Here is a 26151-nt window from a genome sequence, read left to right as displayed (position 1 = left end):
TGGTCCACAGCCAATGCTTATACAGTACACATCATGCATGTGCTTTGTTCTTCAACTGCAGTCAAACTAATATTGGTCTGCCTCAGTGCCATTTTTGGGAGGTTTCACTCTTGAGAAAATAAGACTTAGGGTTGATTTAAGACTAGCACAAAACTCTGGAGTGAAGATTTACAATACAAACCAAAATACAAAGTCTATAAAGTGCAGAATAGTCTGAACAGAACAAAATTCTGGGCCTAAATTTCATGGAGCTGTAACATTACCGACTGCAGTCTTGATGCTCCCACCTTAATTCTTATCTACTGTGGGAAAAAAAGCCTAATAGATAAGCTGTTTGCAACAGTAAAATGGTTTAAAAATAGAAACCCCATCAGAGGCTGAAGCAGTGATACCACAGTGCTTCCCTTACCCAATGTGCAGAACCTCAGTAACAACTGTTCAAGATCGGAATCAAATCGAGGGCTTTATAGAGGAAGTTATAACAATATGAAAAGGAGAACACCAAGAAAGTGCTAGAGGATCCTAATGTGAAGCAAAAGGAGAGCTCAAACACTAAACTGACTCAAGGTATCAAACCTACCACCTTAGCCCCCGTTAGACATAAACCAGAGAGGTGGGCTGTTAGTAGGGCTAAGCACTTCAACTATTGGAACAAGCCATTACAAGTAAATACGAATACCTACAAAAATAACTTTAGTGAGACATTTTAAATTTACAGAAGGGTTACAGGTGGCTGTTTTGCTGGTTTGACACAGGGGACCAACATGTTGTTGCTCAAAGGGAAGCTTTCAAGTAGAAATCTCCGCCCTGCATCTGCCTGCCGCCATAACGCTTCATTCTGCACTGGGTGGCATCTGCATGACTTGGATTAGAATACAGTTCCACTTGTGGACTCATGACATATACAATATTTGTGTACCTCACATGGCTGCCACTAAGTAGTTTGATTAAATAAAATTAAACAACATATGTTGGCACATATGATGGTGCTGTTTAGGTGCGGGAAAAAGGCCATCACAATCCCACAACTGGAAGGACTGAATAAGAATACAGTTAATCCAATCATAGCAATAAACCTCTTGAAGTCAGACTTGATCAAAAGAATCCAACAGACTGACCGGCACTCTCTCAGCTAGTCTGTTCTTTGCTCTGCTTGACAGGAATGAGAGATGCAAATAAGTGCTAAAGACAATATATAACAAGCACTTAAACATAAAGCATGGAAAGACATTATTATATACAGTACAAATAAGGCAGGCTTGAACCAAGATGAGATACAGATGTTACTGTTGCACAATAAGCAGGTTTAAACACTAGCTAAAAACTAAAGAGTACACGGAGTATACAGTATTATAGAAAGATACTACTGAAAATAACACGTTAACATAATATTCTTAAACTGGCTTAATCCAAATGAGGGTCTTGGAGGGCCCGGCCTACCCCAGCTGTATTAGGTCCAAGGCAGGACTCAGCCCTAGAGCATTATCAAAAATGAAAAAGGACAATCCACAATTTACCCAGAAATACACATCCCACACATTCTCCCTAAAACTGTTCTGCAGAGCTGGTTGACACATAGCTCCATGAATGCCAAGAAAAGCAAGAAGCCAGCGCTGGATATGACGTGACATTTCAAAACACAAGAGGTGAAGTTAGATTTTAAGGGTCTTGGTCATGAGCAGCAATTTCTAATTGATTGTTCTGCTAGAGAGAAGGAGCTCAGATGAATGAAGCCAGATGACAGGCTATGTGATTAACTGCTAAGAAGATAATTACTATCATGAACATTTTGCACAAACATGAAATGAGCTCTTGTGGTTCATACATATACTTAAAATACTATTTTAATACTTTAGATACGGTATAGCATATGCATATACTGTACATCTGTATTCATATTGTCTTATATTTTTTTGCACAATAGTTTGCTTGACTTGTATATTGTATTTTTAATAATGTAAAGTGCACTGGGCTTAGAAGAGAAAATGTGCATTAAAGAATACATTGAATCAAGTCTCAAAACTGAATAAAAATTACTAAACAAAACTAAGAAAAAAAACTCAACATATAAATGGTGACTAAAATACAAAATGAGCCTATTCTAACCCTAACACCCCCACCCCCTTCTAAAACACTGCATTTCCTTGTTTTGTTTCTTTATGAACATTATTTCACTGTGGGTTTTGTTCCACCTAAAATATAAATATATATTTTTGTAATGATTCGTTAGTGAGATGGTCAGATGGACTTAAAATGAGACACCACCAATGTTGATCCAGTTATAAGACTTCAAACCACTTCCTCTTCAGCTTTTTAACTTTTTAACTTTTTTTTTTAAATAACATTCATTGTGGCCAAAACTGCACTGTTAAAAAGAAAATTTCAGTTAGGAATCAGTATCTCTGGTCTATCTTTAGTCTGGTGTAGAAGAAGGGCACATTTATTTTTGTTTTTTTAAATGAAAACTGTTCATGTGCTACATTTTTTTCCTTTACAAATATTTTTTCAGTCCCAGATTTTAGGGCAAAAGAAGCATATGCAGTATATAAAATGTTTGCATAAAATGCATTGTTTCAGAAAATCATTATTAATTAGCAAAAGCAAAAACTTAAAACAAGGTTAAAGGCAGCTTATAACCTCCAGGCAAGAGAAAGTGCAAACATGTTATGTACATTTCAGTGCTAAGTAGTTTTAAATATGGCATAATTTCATGTTGGGAAATAAAAAATTCGAAAAATGCAGAATTCTGATCTTAGAAAAAGCCCAAAATGGAAGAGAGTACTCTACTTAAAGTAGAAGACGCAATGCTGAGCAGAAAACTTTTGCCTATCAATAAAACGCAGACTACATCTGCCTTGCAGTGGAGATAGAATTGCCATCGGTTATCTCATTCACATTGTTGAGGCCCGAGTCACACTGCCGAAGCCTCCCTACAAACCAAGCGCGAACGTCGTCTGTCACCAGCGGTCAGCACACTCAGCAAGGCTAAAACAGTCTTGTGAATGCCTTCATCCACCTGAAAAACCTCCATTGTATTGTGAGACAACACTTAATCGATGGTATGTTATACAGAATTCAAAGCAGGTAATCACAGCATGTCATCTGACAATTCTTTACTTTATTATGTGTCCATTTAACTATTTTCTGGTCTCACTTCCCAGTACGGTGTGAGAGCAACCCGCAGTGCACTGCAGTGGCATTTTGTGCAAGGCCGGAATCGGCCATGAGTACTTCACCGGTCTGTCCTAGAACACACTTATTAACACCAAACTAGTTAAAATAATATGCCAGTTTTTGGTTAACCAGAGACCCTACCTGAACATGATGAGATCAAAGACATTAACCTGGTGATATGAGGCTACACCGTGGTGCCATGACGCCAGCTATCCCATACAGTAAAAGGGTACATTACAACTGACCACCATGCAAAAAGACAATTTCCCCTCTGAGATTAATAAGGGTATCCGAAAAAATAATTACAGTTAGACTGTAAGTGGAATCAGTCCAACAATGTGGCAACTAAAGACAAATTAATAGTATAGAATCATTCAAACTTATTACATAAAATACTAACAACAGAAAATGTTTTTTTGTTGTACATTTGGTGAACAAAGCCAAATGTAACATTTATTGAAAAAAGCTGTCAGTCTTCTGAAGAGTCAAAGCTTCTGTATAAAGCAGGTGAGAAGTTGCATGTCCTTATCTACACAGTCCTGTAGTTAGGCTAATCGGTATATAAAACCTTTCTTAAGGCCGTGTCGCATCACACAACTTTTTCAGTGATTTTCAGTTGTAGACTTCAGATACCTAATTTTAGCAAGTTGTCACCTTTTCCTCTCTTGACCACTATTTGTGTAAATTTGATTTTTCCAGTGACTCAGGCCAACTAGTCTGCAACTATCCATCCATCCATTTTCCAACCCGCTGAATCCGAACACAGGGTCACGGGGTCTGCTGGAGCCAATCCCAGCCAACATAGGGCACAAGGCAGGAACCAATCCTGGGCAGGGTGCCAACCCACTGCAGAGTCTGCAATGAAACAGCTTTGTTGGGGTGGTCTCTGTATGCATGACAGCTGACAACCACTGACCACTCACCTTGTAGTACAGGTATAATGCATATAATGCAGATAATCAGAAAAAAAAGCACAGATGTTTTGAACTTCACAAACAGAAGAGAGGGTTTGAATAGAATTGAATGGAAAAAACAAAAATCCCCCCTAAACCTTCTCGAATACTCAGATATGGCGATGGATATTTGAGGAGTAAACTGCAAGACAAAGATTATATTTTTATATCATGTGCATTAAAGAACCATCAAAAACAAATAAAATCAAATTAATAATATATTGAACAATTATTATAAAAGTAAAGTTAAATAAATCGGACTCTACAGCTGCATGAATACAAGGTAAAATACTACTTCTGATTAGCAGAAATAGCCCAAAAGTTGATAGAAATCTATGTTTTGTACTTAATATTTATATGCAAAATTTGGTTGACCAAAGTGAAAGCGTACTCAGGTTATCGTGTTTACACACACACACACACACAGAGACATACTGTAATTCAAAAATTGTATTTTTGGACTCAGGGAGGTCTAAAACATCAAGAGTCACCAAAATTTCGACATCAAATTTTTGGACAATTACAATAGTTTCTCTATACTTCGTATACAAGAAAGTAAAAAAGACACAGAGACTACGGCTGAACTTGCTGCTCCCATAAAACCTTCCCTCGGGAGCTGGCTTTGTCAGGCAGCAGGTTATTAGCCGTCAGAGAAAGGCGTGAGCTTGTAATACTTTGGAAATGTGAAACTGGGCTGTAAAGTAATCACACAGTCACATAATTTGACACGCCCTGCAATGGCTAGTCGTGTAAACTCTGGCAACAAGATCAGCAGCTGCAGTTGCAGTCTGACAATCTCTCAAACTAGAAGTTGTGTAATGCGACATCAGCTTTAGTGAAATGACTGCAGCAAAATACCTGAAATTCGACTTATACCACAAAGTGCTATCATATAAAACCTGAAAATATGGAAAAAGATTTTGGTAAATTTGAACAAACCTTCAAGGGAAGCAAACTTTCCATATTCCACTTTTTAGAGCATCCTTTCAGTAAGCTAACTGACCGTTATTTGGTACACTGAGGTAGCAGTTCATGCAAATTCAAAGTGGGATGGAGGCTCTAATATGAGACTAAACGTGAACAATGAATATAAATGCAAGTGACCTTTTAAATTCTAAGAGATGTCAGCAGTTACACCTGTACTATTCTCACCCCAAAATCAGGTGTTAGTCTTGCAATACCTGTGTCCGAGGTGAAGGTTCAGCAACCATGAGATCGTCCCACAACACATACAGATGGAAAGCTGTTTGTTCGAACGTCTTATATATCACACATCTTAATGCCATGCTCTGTTTGTGGTGCTATATTCAGTTTCCACATGCGTATATATTATACAGGTATGTAGGTGCTATATTTGCTAGAAAAATACAATGTGGATAATAGAGTGTGTATATGATTATGGCTATCATTGAACAGGTTTAATCAAAGATGCTTTGATTTCAGTAATCACGGACAAAAAGGCAAAAAAATACGCAAAGGTTTACTAAACACAGTAATGCATTTTGGTCAAAATGTGGCATGGCATTTAGAGGACACAACAGGAAGTGCCACAGTTTAGCATAAAGCATGTGCTGCATGTGAGGGAAACGCTGGCTTGTGTTTCAGCCTCAGACATGAATGAAACATCCAGCATTGACTGCCATTTCAAATGAAGAGTTGTCCATTTAGTTGAATTGAAAGGTACTGTCATTCCACCTACTCTACCCAAACCTAACAAGTTCAACATTAATACTCAATGAAAGTTTACTCAATGAATCATTTTCCAATATTAAAGATTCTTTAAAATGCAGCATTGCTGTATTAGGTTAGAAAACCACAAACATTTCACTTCATTCTACACAGAAAAACCATTTAGAGGTTCTAAAAAAAGTCTTAATCTCCTGATGGTTGATATTCAAGATAATGTGTGACTTCAATAAATGATCGGGTGATGAGAATAGCAGATTGGAAGGTGGCAAAGATGACTCGATCAGAAATAACTGAACCTGAGAATCACAGATGAAAAGTGAGAAGTACAGTATGGGCTGACCAAAAGGTTAGATTTGTTTTGGAAGAGTACCGAAACAACAACATGCATTTCACAACCTCTGCAGGGCACGCAATTGCAAAAGCCCAGAAAATAAAAAAAAATACTGTTAAGTGTTAAAACTAGAGGGTATTAGTCAAGAAAAGAAGCTAATAAATCAGTCATGTAAACTAAGAGAAAAAAATGAGTAGAGTCAGACTGAGAAAACACAGCCTCAGAGTAACAATGAAGATAAAGCTGAAAACAAAAGTTTCATTGAGATGACAAGGAGAAAAAGAATAATACAAAGAAGAAAGGGTGTTGCATGGAAATACAGAACAGAACAGTCAAACGGATATAGAGTAAATGAAATTGCCCACCACTGCCTTGTCATTATGGCCCACTGATTGTCTCTAATTGACTATGTCTCTCACTCTTTCACCACCTAATAGAGAATGTCCAGTGAGTGTACTGGCACGATAATGGCTGCCATCGCATCATCCAGGTGGATGCTGCACATCGGTGGTGGTTGAAGGGGTTCCCCACTGTCTATGGATAGCAGTTTGAATAGGTCAGAAAAGTGATATGTAAATGTAATCGAATTAATCTAACTAAATAAATATCAGAACAAAAATCTGAAGAAATTAATATCATTTGGCACAACTTTTCACTCTCCATCCAAATAAGTGTAAATAACTCACCATTCAATCTGTGCTAATTTGTTTCTTTCCATGCATACACAGCCTTTGTTTCATACTTATTTTGGAAACTTTGCTCTTCAAATCATTACAGACCTGCTCTAAAGCAACCCACACACTTAAATGTACAAGGATCAGAATTTAGAATCAGAACTGTGTGAAGCTCGACACAGTTCACATACCTTCAAAATGTTGTTGGCAGAGCCCTGACTCAGACAAAATGGCCACATGTCCAAGTGCAGTGGGTTCTTGTCTGATTGACAATCATCGTCAGAACTCCTCCATTAACTTTAAAAAAATGTAAATTTCAACATCAAAGTCAGTCCTGGTGGTTTACACTTTTTGTTGCAACTCAAATGCTTAACTAGAAACCAACCCTTTCCAATAATAGATCTTATTTAATTTCATGGCTTGTCATGGTTTTCATTCTGCTATTTCAGGTCATTCTGATATTGTAGATTTTTTCCTTCTTAAGGATATCATCCACACGATTTATACAATTTGAGTCGTTTATTAAATTTTTTCTCTTTAGTTTCCTTCCAAATTCTCACAATGAATACACAAAGGAGTAAACAGAAACAAGTTAGATGGACAACTGCTGGTTCCTTTGTCATTAGTATGTTATTGGTAACAAGGAGCAATTAAAAACAGTGACTGCAATTGTTTAAACTTAAATAAGAATTTGAAGGTGGGGAAACTTAACAAGCGAGACAACTAAAGTAAAACATAAAAGCATTACTTGAGCAATAAGCACTTCAACAGCAATAACTGACTTCTCATTTAGAAATTAGTTTAGAACAAAACCCTGCAGCCTCTAAGGCCTTCCAGGATCCGTTTTGTAGTCCTGTGCACTCGACTACCTGTTTTCAATGATAACCTCACATAACATTTTAGACACCTGTTTTTCTGACGCCTTTCTCATTTCCCAGAAGTCTTTGAACAAGTTTGCAGTTCGTAACCCTGAAACACTCTTCCTAGATCGGTTTGTACAGGCCTGTTGATAATAACTTAACCTTTTACTTTTTGGATTTTACGTCTAATATTCTCATATTTACATACTGTAATTCTGACATCACATTACGCTGTCTCTCATTCTGGCTATTGTTTTGTAATGTAGCTAGTAACACTCGGATCTCTGGTTGTTGAAGAAAGATGGTTCCTGTGGCTCACACAAACCACTGCACCCCAGGTCCCTCCACTAAAGCCTTCTACAATGCCTTTCAATGCCATCCGATATTGCTTTGGCTTTTTCCTGAAGAAATGCTGGATACTCATGTGGCTGTTCTTTTAATGTCAGCCATGTCACATGACCACAGCAGTGCTCACTCACTGTGTGAAGGACCAGCTGCCCAAGAACGTGGCAAAGGAAGTCCCCACCTCCAATTGTTTCATCATGTATGACCTTCTGTTGCACTCGGAGTATATGATTGGTGTTTGCGGTAAAAACAATCACTCAGCCTATGCAATATGCTTCACTGTCCGCAGAGCAATGCATTTCAGTGCCATCTGATGTTCCCACAGTTCTTTTCCTGGCAGAAATGCTGTGAAGTCGCACAGCAGATATTTTTTTTTGTCAGCCATGTCACAATGCCATGCCAACAGACGCTGTGTAAGTAACCACGGCCCAATAATGTGGCAGAGGAAGCCTGTACCTCCAATTTTTTTGGTCTGTTGCATGAGTGTATGACTGGCATATACGGTGAAAATTATCAGTCGGCCTATGCAATGTGCTTCACTGTCAGAATAGTTAACCAATATTCTTTTCCTGTAAGCAGTGCTACATGCCCGGGCTGTGGTTATTTTCCTGTCGGCCACAATGCCTTTAGAAGGAGACCAAAGCCCAATTTCATGGCCAAGGTAGACTGCACAACTAATTCATGGGTCATGTTAGGTGTATCACGGCATAAGCACTCAACTGAGATTTTTTTGTGTGACAGACTGCCCTTACTGTATATAGAGTTGAAGTCAAGAGTCTTGGTATTTGCCTGTGATCATTTATCCAGAATTTTGTTTTGTCCTGTTAATTAACATTATTCCCACGACAATACATTCTGCTATCTTGTGGTGCTCTGTTTTTAATTGTTGTTTGTTTTGTAAAACACATTTTAATTGTGATTCACACAAAAGGAAGTAGATAAAAAATAAGCAACTGATTAATTCACAAAACATCTGTGTCATCCCAACCAACAAGGCCCAAAACAGGAACAATGAACTTCATGACCGAATATAACATTGTACTTTGAAAATAATTATATGCCCAAGCAAAAGTGCCTATTTAAAGTAAAAGGTAACCCTTGAACAAAACTACTATGTCATGGTTCAGCATGTCTCGGAGTCCTTAAAAAGCCACCATTACTGTGTATTTAATTTGTTTTGATGTATGTGCATTTTGTAATTTTAAGAGTTTATAACTGTTTACCTGTGAACTTGTTTTCAGTAATCAAAGCCTGCACTCAGTGAAGACTGATAAATAGCTATAAATATTGTTGTAGCAGTAAGTCATATTCAAAAGAGCAGTAGTAATGTAATAACATATATTTGTTGAACACATAAAATACACATTTTACTAGCATTTTCCAATATCATTTACTTAAGTAGATTCCAATTCAAATGACATAAAACGTCCATTGACCAATGTGTTATTGCTAATTGTGGAGGGTCTACAGCTAAGTCTAGTTCATATTTCATAAACAGAAAAACCCAATGGAGAACTAAAATCTCTGTTCAGGTCGACCAGTGTGCACATGTAACGGCTGGCGCAACAATAATTTAAACTGGCGACTCATTTTTGATATCAGGAGCAGCTACAGGACATAATTTCTCTGTGAATATAACTTTGAAAGAATAAATGAATCACTAATTGTGAATGCACATAATGTTTCACTGTTTTAAGACTGGCAATTAAGAAATTTGCCAAAGCCGTTTGAAATTTCAAAAAATCTGCTCTATTTGAGATGTCTAATGAAATCAGAACTTTCTAGACAACTTTCTCTGAAGACTAAATGTACCAAATTTCAAAGATTCAAACTGTTTCGTGTAGAAAGAGAGACAGATCTGATGACAATAGGTGTTTACATACAAATGCATCTAAAATAGTCTACTAAACACACATCCTTTTACACAATTTAAAATAATATTTTCAAGCAGAAATATGTACAGTTGAAACTGGAAGAATACAAATCTAATAGATGAATTTGAAGAAAACCTCCAAGCTCTCAAGCAAGACTAACAACTGCCCCTCAGAGACAGAGACCTCAGTAACATATCACCGTCTTCACAAGTGTTTAGTTCTATAACAGATGACTCTTGGCCAAACTGAATTAAGAAAAAAAAATGAATGCACACTGTGGTTGGCAACTGCAGACTTAAAAAGCCCACAACATTTGACTACCTCATCTCGTGGTAAATTATTAAATAACTGAATTGAAGACAGGACTCTTGACAAATGAATGAAGGAGAAAGTTACATCTTCAATTCAAAAGCGCAATCCCATGTGACAGTGCTTCCTGTTTGTGGACAACTTTAAATTTTCTGGAGTTATTTAACAATATTTTAACAAAAAACGTATTTTTACAAGTTGTAAGCATATGACTGTATGATATGATGTGTGGATTATGCAGTGTGAGAAAAATGAGATTTTTTTGATCTCCTTCTGAGTGTCTGCAATATAACAAAGAGTGAAAAAATGAAGGGGGTTCTGAATACTTTCTGTACCCACTGTGTATAAATAAATATATATATATATATATATATAAGCAAAATACCACTGACTCACTCATCACAAATCTCCCGAGCCATGAGGACTTTGTACTTGAAATTTGGAATGTAGGTTACCCTTGGCCCATTGGTGCTCGCTAAGAAACGGTTTTAAAAATTTTGTGGTCCAAGCACGTTCTGTCTGTATGTCTGTCTGCTTTTCACATAAGAATTACTTAACGGATTTTGATCTGGTTGTTTTCTATAATTTGCTTGAACTTTCCGGTTGATTTTGTGACTGTTCTCACCACACTTAGTACCATAGTTTGCTTGTGGTACCGATGTATTTATGCAAATCCAACAGAGTGGCTGTGGGCCGAGAGCAGGGGATGGGGCCTTCCTCATTCCCTCACCAGCCTCTGTTCGAATTACTCTACCTCTCACCATGTGTTGGAGTGCACCTTGCCTCCGCTTAGCTAGTGATACCTATTTGCTCAACAGACATTATCATCTACAGATCGTTAAGGAGTAACGTTTGACGTTTTTAAGAGAGAGATTGCAGCTCCATGTGTTTTAGAGGGTGGTTGCTGATTGCCAGAGATATCACGGCCATGTGCTTTTCTCCCCTCACGAGGAACGCTCTCCCGTCAGAGCTGAACAAGATCAGATACAGTGCCAACATCTATTGATTTTTAAAGATTGTCCTATTTCATTAATATGTGGGCACAGCCATGGGATACACCTAGTATAATATACAAGACTGATAGTATATATATAATGTGATATTTTTATTTTATTTTTTAAACCATTTAAAGACATTACAGGGTCACAGAGGAAGCTTGAGCCAACCATGTAGTACTCAACACAAAGCGCAAAACAACCCAAAACAAAACTCCAGTTCATTATGGGGCACGCAGAGTCATACATCAATCTAACGTGCATGTTCTGAGCTGCCCAAAGAAAGCCACACAGATGTGAAGAAGAATGCTAGCTCCAGACAAGCAGTGATCATCGTAAAAAGTGACAGCATTAACCACTGCACCACCAAGCTTCCCATGTGTTAATTATTTTCATATAACATAATACCTCTGCACATCAAATCTTGTTTGTACTGTACTTTTGTACCATCCCTGAAGATGCACAGCCATGGGCAAGGCTGCCTGAAATTTCTGGTTTTGTTACATTCTGCTACAAGTCTCTGATTGCAGCAACGTACCAATTAGACAGACGCTGCATACAGTATTTCCTTGAGCCAACCCTGGGAGCCCAGAATGAATTGAGAACTGCGCACATAGGTATAGACATGCAATTGGAGACAGGTCTTTCATACAGTATATGCAACAGTCTAGCCCTAGTGCAAAGTTTCTAATTATTCATTTCATTTTCATTTTCCTCTACCACCATATACAGTCTGATTAACAGTTTCCATGCATGCAGAGCTTTAACAATAAACCTATTCCATGAGAAAATTTGGGTATGATGCTTAGGTTGTGCCTGTTGGACACATCACTATCATGATCTCCTGGCACGTTGGACAAGTGTCTTAGATTTTGTATGTGTTAACAACTCGCTATTCATCTACAGATACTCTTTTCTTGCTCACCATTAACTGAGGCACCACTGCATCAGTTTGTTCTATCTATCTATCTATCTATCTATCTATCTATCTATCTATCTATCTATCTATCTATCTATCTATCTATCTATCTATCTATCTATCTATCAATGCCATATCTGCTTCCATGCTCTTCAAGTATGAAAGATATTCATTTATTCAATAGTATCTTTCATAACTAAGTAAAAACTAAAGGAAGAACTCTTTGCAAAAAGAAATAATTAAGTATGTTTTTGTTTAAGAATAACTGGCTCAAAATTTAGCTCTTCTGACTGTGACGTCTGTTTCTGTTTTTCTAAGTAAGAAGGTTTGCCCACCTGATTGACTACATTTGTTCTAAAGTTACAATTCCTATTGTGTCCAAAAAACTCCCAAGTAAATACTTACATAAAAGGACCAGCGCATCACACACTAAGATGTTCTCACTAGTCTCAATGATATAACTGCTGTCTGTGTGTATTTATAATGAGGAGAAATTAGACTGCTTCTAGGCTACTCGTCCACCTACAGTAAGGATCTATCTGCTTTCAAAGCTACTAAATACCAAAAGGTTACAGGATGCCAAAGTCCCACCTGGCAGCATAAGGTGCAAGACATGAACCAAGTACAGAGGGAATGTTTCTCTGTTGCTGGGCACACTTATACAAACCTGTCTAGTTTAAAGAGTTCAGTTAACTTAAAACAAGTCTTTAGAATTTGGGAGCACACAGAGAAAATCCAACACAGAAAAAAAACGAGCATGTCAATGCTCCACAGAGTCAGTGGCAGGGCTTGGGATTCAGACTCAGTCAGTGCCCCCCCATTCTAAGTTACAGAGTCTATAAACATAAAACATATTTATTAATCAAGCAATGACTGTATTTAAAAGACAAACTGCCAAGATACTGTATCTCCGCAACTCTCATTAGGAGAAGTTTCAGAACCGACACAGAGGCACATGTAAAATCAATAAATTGATTTTATTTTTTCTTCAGCTGGTGGGCACGTCTTCCCCGTGTCCCTCAGCCACAACACAGTCCCAAGTGCACAAAGCACCACAACACAATAACAATACTCTCCTTAGGCAGCACCACCACTTCTCCTCCTAGCTTCGTCCTCCTCCTCCAGACTCAGGCTCCTGAGTAGTGTTCACTGGCTCCTTTTATCAGGCATCCGGAAGTGCTCCAGGTGCTTGATTGGCGACACCTGGCTGCACTTCCGGGAGTGGTGAAACAACTGCCCAGAAGGGCCCAGCAGCTCCCGCTGTAGCACCCCCTGGTGGCGCCTGCAGAACCCAACAGGGCTGCACCAAACTCCAAGGCATCTCCGAGGCACCGCTGCAACCCAGGGAGGCTGCCATCTAGCGTTCGGGGGAGGTATTGGGTCTTCCATGCTTGCTCCCCTGGAACATACACTGCAGTGGCGTCCCGGCCGGGCATTGGCTCCAAATGGCACTGCCACAATATATACATACATATATATATATATATATATATATATATATATATATATATAACTGCCTCGCACTTAGGAGACCCGGGTTCGCTTCCTGGGTCCTCCCTGCATGGAGTTTGCATGCTTTCCCCGTGTCTGCGTGGGTTCCTTCTGGGCTACGGTTTCATCCCACAGTCCAAAGACATGCAGGTTCGGTGGATTGGCGATTCTGAATTGGCCCTAGTGTGTGCTTGGTGTGTGGGTGTGTTTGTGTGTGTCCTGCGGTGGGTTGGCACCCTGCCCAGGATTGGTTCCTGCCTTGTGCCCTGTGTTGGCTGGGATTGGCTCCAGCAGACCCCCGTGACCCTGTGTTCGGATTCAGCGGGTTGGATAATGGATGGATGGATATACTGTATATATACAGTATATGTAGATATATATATACACACACACATATATACATTTCATCTCATTATCTGAAACTGCATAACTACATGTACATCCACTTATAATCTATAATGAGTGATTTTGTGAAAGCATACATTTTTGATAATTTGTATATTTTATTGCATATCATTAATTTAGCATGAAAATTTTGCAAAACATGTATCACTTTTTTAATTTTGAACCATTTCACTTCCTCTGTCAGCCTGGCATTTTATTCATCCAAGCCACCCAAATGTCTTCTTTAGTCCTAATCTGTATTTCAGTGATTTGTAAACTTGTATTTGATAAGGTGAACTTTCAAAATGTCCTAAATTCAAATTAATTCTGCCAATTTCATTATAAGCTTGTGAAATACAACCTTTGCAAATAAAATGCAGCCTTGTTTTTCAGGTCATTTTGCTAGAAACTTTGAAGAAAGCAAATATAACACTCAGGCTGTACATTATGTAGAGTTTCTCTATGTACGTTTATGGTTACATAGTTATGTGATTTACTCTGAATCCCTTCTCTCCCCTCAAGAAAAAAAGAATACGCTAAATTCCCAGGCTACAGAGGGCATTTGGCTGAACCGGTTTGACTGTTTGGGTGTTCTGTCTGTGAGGAGATGTGACTGAAAGGGTTTGGGTGTGATGCTGAAGTATATGGCTGTTGTGGGCATTAAAGGTGAACCTGAATTCAGTTTCTGAATTTTAACTTTTTATTAATACTGTTCGTTAAAGCAGACATCTTTACCAATAATACAACACATAGTATGTGCTTCAAGTGCCCACTATCTGCTGAACTAGTAGTGCTACAGTTTAATTGCTCAGTTTATTACTTTGTAACTAGGCACATGGCTACAAGTTTGGACAGTAAGAGGGCCTGACCTGTGGTGGGCCCAGCACGAACCCATTGTAATTCAATTATTCTGATATGTACATTAAGATGTGGTCTCAATCTTAAAAGGTTTTAGGACTTAGCAATGGCTCTCAGCATATGAATATTGTGTAGTATTTTTATACATTAATTTCCTAATTAAGCAGGTTTGTAAGGAGAAACAATCTGTCTTGACTGCAGCCAGCAGAATTCAGCCTAGATGGGGCACCAGTTTATTGCAAAGCAAACCATTACACATGAAGACAGGTGCACACATACACACACACACACATTCACACAAGGTCAGTTTACTCACCATCCAAATTAACTTCTCGTCTCATCAAGTAGGTCAGACCAGCCTTCCCAGATTCAAGCTGTTTCTGCAGAATTCCCAGGTATTCCCCAGCCAGCCAAGAGATATATCCCACCAGTGTGTCTTGGGACTGCTGCAGACTCTCCGCCCAGTGGAACACACCCAGACCAGTTTGAAGATGAGCCTTCCAGGGAGCATCCTTATAACATGCCCCAATCACCACAACTTCTGCTCCAAAATTGCTGAACTCCTCATACTATCATGGACTGTTAGCCCAGCGGCCCTGCAAAGAAACCTCGTTTCTCTCACTTGTAATCACAATCTCATTCTTTCAGTCATTACCAACAGCTCATGAACATGCATATCTGTCAAAAGTAGGAGGAAATCAGATTAACTTGAGAAACATTGAGAATGTGCAAGCTTTACACATATGGCAGCCTCTTGAGCTGCAAGCCAGCAATACTAACGAATGCAAGACCTGAGGCATTCTGTATGCTAAATATCATTACGACTACTGTAGCTCACTGTGTTTTAAGCAAATTAGTTCATCAGGTCAGTCAACTATACTATTGGCTAAAGTATGTGAACTTTGAACAGAGTATGTGTGAAATACTGCTAGTCAGACTACTTATAAGTCACCAAAAGGGTCGGAGCACTACACCTAAGCATCTAATAGATGCTCAGCCTCATGTTCTGAGTTATTTGCCGTGCCTAATAGTGAACATACTGTAGCTGAGGCACTGGCTAAAATGGATCAAAGTAAACGAACAAAGAGTTCAATCAAAAGCCAGAAAACCTGGAAAATTTATCACAGAAAACTGTAGAAACTGTTCACTAAAATACTTTACTAAAAAGTGCCAAAGTACAGTGCGCTTATAATCACTCCTCTAGACATGTTACTCAACAACCAAAATTACTCACAATATGCTTAATGTGTCACAGAGCATTTCTGCTGGAAATTTTATCTTGGAAGAAAAAGCTCTTGGCCAAAGGAGACAGCCTGGTTCAAAATCGAAGGCCAATCAGCCTCATATCTAAAGGGTTACTGCTGATGGGGCAATAATGGCGTTGGACATGGAACTATAGGAAGTAAAAAAGCTTATGGCTTAATTTATTATAGATTACCTTTACTCTTGAAGCCGTCTTACAAGCAACCCAAATAGCTATAGTACATCAGATGCCTACATTTAATAATAAAACAATACATTTTATTTATATGGCACCTTTCCCATGCTCGAAGCACATTTCAATAATTTTATATACAACTCTGAAATTATTTAAAATTTTTGATCAGCCTCCAATAAATATATGAAAAAAAAATAACAGGTGGCCTGTAGTTTCTCAAGAGGCTGTAGGTAATTAAATGACATTATAGATTTAAAGACCACTGCAATAAAAGCCTGGCTTCCCACAGATCTGCATACTGTTACTGTTATTGTTTTATTTCCTAATGGCTGTGCCCCCAGGTAAACATCAGTAAAGTTATTTTAATTTACAAAAGGCTTAACTCTCATGGCATTCATCACCAGTGCCAGTCTCTGTTGTTAATCATAAGGCACCAGATGCATTTTTGGTGCAGTGGTACGTAATAATTAGCCTAATGAAACATTAGTACAGAGTTTATACTTTTCAATTACTCCTTAAAGGTCCAGTCCTTTACATCTTAGTAATAAATACGGAGAAGTGTCACCATTTTAAGTTCCCTATAATCAGTGACCTCAAGTAGAATGCCTATGTGTATTCTGTGGTAAAAAAGCACAACATAAACCTCTGTATTTTTAGAAACTGAAGTTGCATGGATATGGACAAGCTGTCTTAGTGCAGTTACTCGGTGTTGTTATTCATCGTTTTTATGTTTTCAAAGTATAGATTGAAAGGGAAACATTGAGCACAGCAAAGAAATTGTTAGGATAAAGACAGTTAAAAAAACAATAAAGATCTTCTAACTGTCTCCTATTGAATATGAATAGTCCTCTCAATGTCTCAAAATTCCACCTGATCTATTTAACTTATATCCTCTACTAGATGCTAGATATGTTTTTTACATAAAATTACAACCTAGAAAAAAGTCTTCTGATAAGCCATAATATTGTTCACTTAACACATTCTATAGGGTGATGGTAATGCTTATGTGAAGAACATGTTCTGGGGAGGCTATATGCTTTCTGAATTAGGACTCCTAAACCTCAGTTCACCTGCCTACTTGAAATATTGTGCGACAGCCATGTAGCAATGAAGACGGGCATTCATTCATTTACCTTAATTACAGTACACAGTCTCAAGCAGCCAGAATCAGTCTTGCTAACATTGCACACATAGTGGGAAAACAACCTTTCATAGGGTGCCAGATTATCACAGAGTACAATCAGATATATGTAAACTCTTACACAAGCCAGACCATTTTTGAACCTAACTTATTAATAGGAGAAAACAATAGTCAGGTCAGGATTTGAACCTAGGCACCTGGAGCTGTGAGACCACAGCACTAATGGCTCTTATCAGTTTGAATACCAGCAGTAAATACACACACTATAGAAATGCCTCCAAAGTCCCTACAGCATTTTATTGGCTTGCTTAAGTTTTAGGTTGTTACAGAATCAAAGAACACAACCACTCTTAGGAGGCTTCTGGTGTCAAATCTTCCTATTTATTCTCTGTGCACATCCACCAGTCCCACATACTATGATACATAGTATAAGAAATCACTTGACGTTGATCTTCATGGGATATCTCCTGCCTTGACACACTGTTTTTTTTTATAACGAGTATTTAGTTTTCAAGGGGCAGAAAATGATGGTGCTGTGTTAGTGTTGCTGCCTTGCACTAAGGAGACCAGGGTATACGAATATTTACGATCACAAGTGTGATTTTTTTTCCATTATTATTGGCTAGCCGTCAACTAAGCCGAGACAGTAAGAGTACTATGAAGTAAGACAAGCAGGGAAGCTGGTAAACATATGAACAGGGTAAGATGCGACATGAGGCTTCTAGCTCATCTCCTTTTAAATTGACTGAATCTCACAACAATGGTTTGCTTTTTGCTTTTTTCCTTCCTAAAATAACATGGATACATTGTTTTGCAATATGTGTGTAATCTCAAGACATAGATCAAAACTCGATAAAATTTTTCGCTTGAAAATGGAAGTTATTTGGTAAGTTTTATGACTTTTTCTATCACAGACTCTGTATTCTGTAAAGCCCCATTGTAAGCTGCAAGAACAGATAAAATATCTTTGAAATTTATAGAAACCGCTTTTTATGTGGCAAATTAATATATATCATGATTGTAAAGAAATAACTTACACTTGAAAAAACCTTAACTTATCCTTTAAGCTGCTTGTGCAACAATAGTTTATATTTAAAGAATAGTAACAGACTCTGATCTTGTAAGTCAACTTGGACAAAAACATCAACTAAATATTACTATATAGGCAGAGATCCTAAGCATCAGGCTCCTAAATTCAAAATCCTTTTCTCTTTAGAGATGGCCTCTTAGATGTATCAATGCAGCTTACTGTATGGAAGTTAAACTTATTCAGCTCATATGCCCAGTTCATTACAAAAAAATGTTCACATTAACTGGTGCTAAAAGTCCAAAAATGGGCAAAAATTATTTTTATCCACAATCACAATGGTAGTAGTGCTGCTCTGCCACACAGCCAGTTAACTGGTGCCATGATAACAGCCAACAACTTTCAAACCATGGTGCATGAGAGCCTTTCCATGGCCAACATGATGTCAAACTGCATCTATAAATGGAAAACAGCAATGCCAACGATACGCTAGTCTTCTTTTCTATGTACTTCTACATATTTCTGACACGGCTGTTTGGAAATGTTCCTGTATTTAAGTGATTTTTCCTGCCAGTGACAGTGGGAGTGTCAAACAGGTTATAAAAATATTAAATGATCCTTTATAATATTATACAGTGCATCCGGAAAGTATTCACAGTGCATCACTTTCTCCACATTTTGTTATGTTGCAGCCTTATTCCAAAATGGATTAAATTCATTTTTTTCCTCAGAATTCTACACACAACACTCCATAATGACAACGTAAAAAAAAGTTTACTTGAGGTTTTTGCAAATTTATTAAAAATAAGAAAACTGAGAAAAACTCTGCAGCTCGCTCGCTCTCAGATGCACACGAACCTGTGCTTGCTCGCTCTCGCTCTCTCTCACTCTCTATCTCTCTGTCTCCTGCACCAGCTTTCTCCTCCTGCTTCCTGCCTTCTCCTGCAACCTCCTGTTCTTTCCTGTTCTCTTCTTTTTCCCTTTAGCCGACTTGCACTTCTATTTATGAAGAGGTGTAGTAGTCGTGGCAATCAGTAGCTCCTGGGAACAATTACAGATGCGGACCGCTTCTCACCAGTGCACTTAGGTGAGAAACGCCCACATCACGAACTCCTCAGGAGCCGCTTCAGCCACAGAACACCACGCCCCCTCACTAAGCTGCGAGTGCGGTGATTATTAATTAAAACTGGCCTTTTTGACGGGAGCTGTGGACCCACTATACCACAGGAGGAAGCTGGGTTGAGAGGAGGTTACAGTTTTGAGGGAGTGTCCCTCTGTGTGATGCACCGAGAACAATGTACAGTACAGGCAGACACTGAACATGTGCAGAAATCATCGGCGCATACGAACCGGAAGGGAAACGAAATAGAGCACAAAGAGTTCACAGCGAATGCACAGGGAGAGACTGAACATGTGCAGAAATCATCGGTGTGTACGAACCGGAAGGGAAACTGGCTTGTTTGTCAACTGAGTGTGTGGTCGTGAACAGATGCAAAAGTTTATCGAACTTTTTGGTCGTAACCCGATTTGTACGTGTTCAGAGACGTTCGTGAACCAAGGTTCCACTGCATAGTTTTAAAATAAGCCCGATTTAAAGCATGACATTAAAACGTCACATAAAATCATTGCACTTTTAGGTTTAGGATTTTATATGTAGAGAGTAGATTATATAATATCCTTTAATATTAAATGATTTGATCATATAGGGAGAAAATATATTTCATCTTAATCACTTTGAAAAATTACAGGTGCAAATTTACTTAGTTATTTTACTTTATTATTTAAAAAACAAACTAATGCCAGCTTCCTTTTATTTAAATTTTGCACCCTTTACTACTACTTGAATTTTTTCAAACTATAAAACACTTTTATATTTGTCTTATTCACAGGATATTTTGATGTATTTCATTTCTGAAACGTATTATTCCTAAATCAGAAGAAAAACAAAATATTATAATAACATGAAAACAGACTTAATGGGGAAAAAATTTGTAACCCCCTGTTTCTTTCTCAGTGGTTTAGGTTTTATTTATCTTTGTTAAAATATTGTTTTTCAACTTTCCTGACAATACTAACTATTTAAAGTACACACTTGAACTGTGCAGGATGAATCAATCAGGTTAGATCACTACTGTCTTGGCCACATCAATCTGCCTGAATGATATTTAGTTTTATGGATGGCCACTTGTACTCAGGGGACAAATCGATGATTCAGATCACTTCTCAAGCCCCCTGCTGTTCACTACGTACAGAAACAGTTGCACTGAATACACAGCAGTGGCCCAAGGACTAAACTGAGTGTTAAGTTATTTAGGTGCATTGTGTGCAAATCCTAGTCTCCCATTTACTGTGAATGCAGGACTGGTGACAATGCAATTTACAACCAGTCATAGGATTCAAGCTATGGCTAGAACTCTCACAGAGTTTAAACAGCAAATCCACTTGAATAGATTTAGAACTACAGAATTTAAAACATCTTATGCCAGCCATTGCACGGCTACACCTGGGTCCTAATTCGGGTTTGTCATGTGGTGGGTGCAAGCTGTATCAGTGTGTGCAACCAACCCTTCCACCGCAATCATTCTAGAAAGTCCAGAACAGGTAGTTAGCCTGTGGGTTTAACCTGCATTTTGTTTAACAACTCTGGAATGCAGAGTATCATTTGCGTTGGAAACTGTGGTTAACTAAAATACTGTTTTTTTAATCCTCCCACACCAGAAAGCTGTAACTTAATATATTTGTACTTTATCATTTTATTATTTCAAATTAAATGTATTTTTTTATTTTACATTTTAGGAAACTTGCTTTTTAAAAACATCTAGATATATGTATCTACATTACCTGTAATACTGTAAGTATTCTCCCATTTGGAAGTTTTCCCATTTTATTATAATACAAAATTAACCCACAGTGGATTTATGTTGGTTTTAATTTGACACTGGTCACCTGAAAAAGAATCTTTAATGTCAAAGCGAAAACAGATCTCTGCAAATTAGTCTAAATTAAATACCAATTATAAACACAAAATAATTGCACAAGTAGATAGATAGATAGATAGATAGATAGATAGATAGATACTTTATTAATCCCAAGGGAAAATTCACATACTCCAGCAGCAGCATACTGATAAAAAACAATATTAAATTTATTCACCTAAATCATTACTTGGTATATAAAACTCATCATTAGTTCAATGGAGACCACCTGTTGTAGTCAAGTGGTATCATTTAATTCAAGTATAAATACTTCTTATCTGGTAGGTCCAACGTCTGGAGAGTCAGTAACTTACACAATGAACACACCAAGCAACTCAGGGAAAAGGTGATTGAAAAGCACAAGTCAGGTGATGAAGACAAGAAAATATCCAAGTCGCTGAGTATCCCTTGGAGTCCAATTAAATTAATCATTAAGAAACGGAAAGAGTATGGCACAGCTGTAAATCAGCCTAGAGAATGCCAAGAGATCATGAAAGAAGAAGACTAGTGAGGAAAGACTCCAACAGACCTATGCGAACTCTGAAATAATTACAAACTACAGTGGCTACAAGATGGCACATGGGAGACTTTAAAGTCAGCTGGGGAGAGTCTTCTATGGTCAGGTACACCAAACACAGCACATTATCAGAAATATACCATCCCCACTGCAAAGCATTATGGTGGCAGCATCATGCTGTGGAGACGCTTCTCTTCAGCAGGACTTCAACAGGTAGAGGGTGACACGACTACAACAACAACAACATTTTTTTATATAGTACATTTTCATACAGAAAATGCAGTTCAAAGTGCTTTACATAATGAAGAATAGAAGAATAAAAGACACAGTAAGAAAATAAAATAAGTCAACATTAATTAACATAGAATAAGAGTAAGGTCCGATGGCAAAGTATGAGGACATCCTGGAGAAAAACATAATGCAGTCTGCCCATTGAGAGAAGATGTGTTTTCCAGCAAGACAACAGCCCAAGCATGAAGCAAAAGTTACCAGAAATTGTTTACAACAGCAATGTTAATTAATGCCAATTCAGAGTCCAGATCTCAATCCAACTGAGAAAGACTTGAAAAAGGCTGTTCACTTGTGATCCCCATGTAATCTGAGAGAGCTTGAGCTGCTTTGCAAAGAAGAATGAGCGGACATTGTAGTGTCCAGATGTGGACTGTTAATAGAGACCTGTGCACAGAGACTCAAGGCTGTCATGTCTGCCGAAGGTACATTTACTAAATACTAACTCAAAGGTGGTGAATATTTATGCATGTAATTATTTTGTATTTCATATTTGTAATTAATTTAAACCACTTTGCAGAGAACTCTGTTTTCAGCCTGATATTAAAGAGGTTGTTTATGTTGTCAAAAAAAGCAGAGATAAAAAGCGAAATTACTAAAATAGATGAAGAACATGCCAGACTACCAAGCGAGACTCTACATAAGAGGAGGCAGGCTCTACATTCAGAATTAAACCTCTTGACAACTAAAGAAACCGAACAACTAATTTACAAATCCAGACATCATTATTATGAACATGGAGAGAAAGCTAATAAGCTTTTAGCGCAACAAATTCACAAGCAAGATGTGCATAGCGCAATCTCGGTAATTACTAACACGAACGGAGATAAAATCATCGAACACAAAAATATAATGTACACTTTTAGAGACTACTATAAATCCCTATATACTACTGAGTTTAAAGAAGACAATATACAATCTAATGCATTTCTGGATAAATTACAGATACCACAAATTGGCGCTATTAGTGTGGAGGAGCTCGATAAACCTCTGTCATTATCAGAATTACTGGATGCTATAAAGTCACTCCAAGGTGGAAAAGCAGCAGGCCCTGACGGCTACCCTGCAGAGTTTTACAAGAAATTCTCCGCTCAGCTAGCTCCCCTCCTATTAGCAACATTTACAGAAGCCAGAGATAACCAATCTCTTCCACAAACCTTTCGCCAAGCACTAATCACTGTCTTTCCAAAACAAAATAAGGACTTATTACAATGTGCATCATACAGACCAATTTCACTTCTGAATAACGACGTTAAAATACTCTCTAAAATCATAGCTAGAAGGATGGAGAAAGTGCTCCCCTCAGTAATATCACAAGACCAAACTGGATTTATTAGGGGCCGACACTTATCTTCAAATCTTGACGCCTGTTTAATGTAATATACTCACCAACTAAATCAAACACCCCAGAAATATTATTATCATTGGATGCAGAAAAAGCATTCGACATGATTGAATGGAAATATCTTTTTACTATTTTGGAGAAGTTTGGGTTTGGCCAGAACATTTGTGCATGGATTAAATTACTGTATACTAACCCAGAAGCTTCAGTTTGCATCAATAACATTTGCTCAGACTACTTTAAACTAGAACGTGGCACAAGACAAGGATGCCCTTTGTCACCACTGCTGTTTGCAATTGCCATTGAACCACTGGCAATACATTGTCGAAATACTGATCAGATAAAGGGGATTAGCAGAGAAGGACTGGAACAGAAAATCTCATTATATGCAGATGACATGGTACTGTATATATCGGATCCAGAAAATTCTGTGCCTGCAGTCTTAGCAGCACTCACAGAATTTCAAAAGCTCTCTGGTCTCAGAATTAATCTGAATAAAAGTGTACTCTTTCCGGTGAATTCGCAAGCATATAATATTAGATTAGACACCCTTCCTTTTATCATTGCAGAACAGTTTAAATACCTCGGGGTAAACATCACAAGTAAACATAAAGCTCTTTATCAACAAAATTTCGTCGTCTGTATGGAAAAAATTAAACAAGACTTGCATAGATGGTCAACCCTTCATCTCACACTAGCTGGAAGAATTAACACTGTTAAGATGAATATTCTTCCTAAGCTCCTTTTTATTTCAAAACATACCAATATACATTAATAAATCGTTCTTTAAGCAATTAGATTCAACAATAACCTCATTTATTTGGAATTCTAAACATCCACGCATCAAAAGAGCGACCCTACAAAGACAAAAGGCAGAAGGTGGCATGGCTCTACCTAACTTCCAGTTTTATTACTGGGCGGCAAATATACAGTCGATAAGAACCTGGACACAAATAGAAGAACATACACAGGCATGGACCGCAATAGAAGTAAAATCCTGCAGTACTTCTTTGTATTCCTTGCTTTGTGCTCCAATAAACACACGTTATCGGCAATACACTAATAACCCAATTGTGCTCCACTCACTTAGAATCTGGAACCAATGTAGAAAGCATTTTAAGACGGAGAAGCTTCTTTCTGTGGCACCCCTGCAAAAGAACCACCTCTTTCAACCCTCACAAACATATGCAGTTTTAATATCTGGAAAAATTTGGAATTAACTTGCTTAGAGATCTTTATATAGACAACGTCTTTGCATCCTATGAACAATTACATTCCAAATTTAACATTCCAGCTACAAATTTCTTTCACTATCTTCAAATCAGGAACTTTGTTAAACAGAACCTTCCAGATTTTCCTCATCTTGCACCCTCATCCACGCTGGAAAAATTATTGCTCAATTTCAAGGAGTTAGACTCCATCTCTACAATATATAAAATCCTTTTACAATCCCTTCCTTTCAAAGATCCAAGAGGACACTGGGAAAATGACCTCTCAATTAATATATCAGAAAAGGAGTGGAAAGTAGCAATGCAGAGAATTCACTCAAGCTCCATATGCAAAGCATACAATTATACAACTCAAAATTATATATCGAGCACATCTGTCTCGACTAAAACTCTCAAAATGTTTCCAGGGCATGATCCAACCTGCGAGCGTTGCAACCAAGCCCCAGCCTCACTAGGTCACATGTTCTGGGCCTGCTCCAAATTAACATTATTCTGGACAAAAATTTTTAATTACCTCTCAGACAGTCTTGGACTCACAATCCCTCCTAACCCATTAACAGCTGTGTTTGGGGTTCTTCCAGAGGGTCTTAAAGTGGAGAAAGACAAACAAATTGTGATTGCATTCACTACACTGTTGGCACGCAGACTTATTCTGATAAACTGGAAGAACCCAAACTCTCCTCTTTAAGTCAGTGGGAAACTGATGTGTTATATTATTTAAAATTGGAAAAAATCAAATACTCAGTTAGAGGATCTGTGCAGACTTTTTCAAAACATGGCAGGATCTAATCAGTAATATTTTGAAATGATTTTATAAAGCACAGAGAATTTGTTGATTTAGGTATTTTTAAAAGCCTTAAATTTTACACCGTTTGGCTTGCTCTCTCTCAAGGGTGGGGATCGATCTGTTCTTAATTCTTTTTTTTGTGTAAAAACTTGATTGCTATGTATTGATTGTAATAAAATTAATAAATAAATAAATAAATAAAATAAATAAATAAATAAAAAAAGCAAATGAAATCTACTATGAATCAATACTTTATAATAAAACATGAAAACTTCCGAGGCAGTGAGTACTTTTTATATTCACTGTAATTTCGTGCACAGACCCCTTGCCATTATGCTGCCACTAGTCTGTACTACCCTACGCTAAATGGATTCACTTAGTGAATGGATGGATGTTTTTCTGTTAAGCATGGTATTATTTGTTTTTACCACAACATAAGACGGAGTCTTTCCAGGTAGCAATGGGTGCAACACAGCAAACAGCCCAGGGCAGGGTGCCAGTTCATTGCAGAGCCCACTTATTCATAGTCATTCTGCAGTCACCAGTTAACA

The 26151-nt window shown here is 37.9% G+C and overlaps 1 protein-coding gene across 3 annotated transcripts in view; it reads right to left on the bottom strand.

Moving 5' to 3' along the window:
- The window catches only part of plagl2 (pleiomorphic adenoma gene-like 2), a 124639-nt gene that overhangs the window by 73894 nt on the left and 24594 nt on the right, over window positions 1-26151 (bottom strand). The window contains exon 1 of one of the 3 annotated variants that reach the window (XM_039735434.1): window positions 15173-15237. The exons of the other annotated variants lie outside the window; for them this stretch is intronic. The gene's annotated coding sequence lies outside the window, so the exon portion shown is untranslated. Of the gene's footprint in view, window positions 1-15172; window positions 15238-26151 lie in introns of those variants that run through there. 3 annotated transcript variants of the gene reach the window in all.

The sequence above is a fragment of the Polypterus senegalus genome, chromosome 14 (genome assembly GCF_016835505.1).
Source record: "Polypterus senegalus isolate Bchr_013 chromosome 14, ASM1683550v1, whole genome shotgun sequence".
NCBI lineage: Eukaryota > Metazoa > Chordata > Cladistia > Polypteriformes > Polypteridae > Polypterus > Polypterus senegalus.
This window is presented reverse-complemented; position numbering and strand designations above follow the sequence as displayed.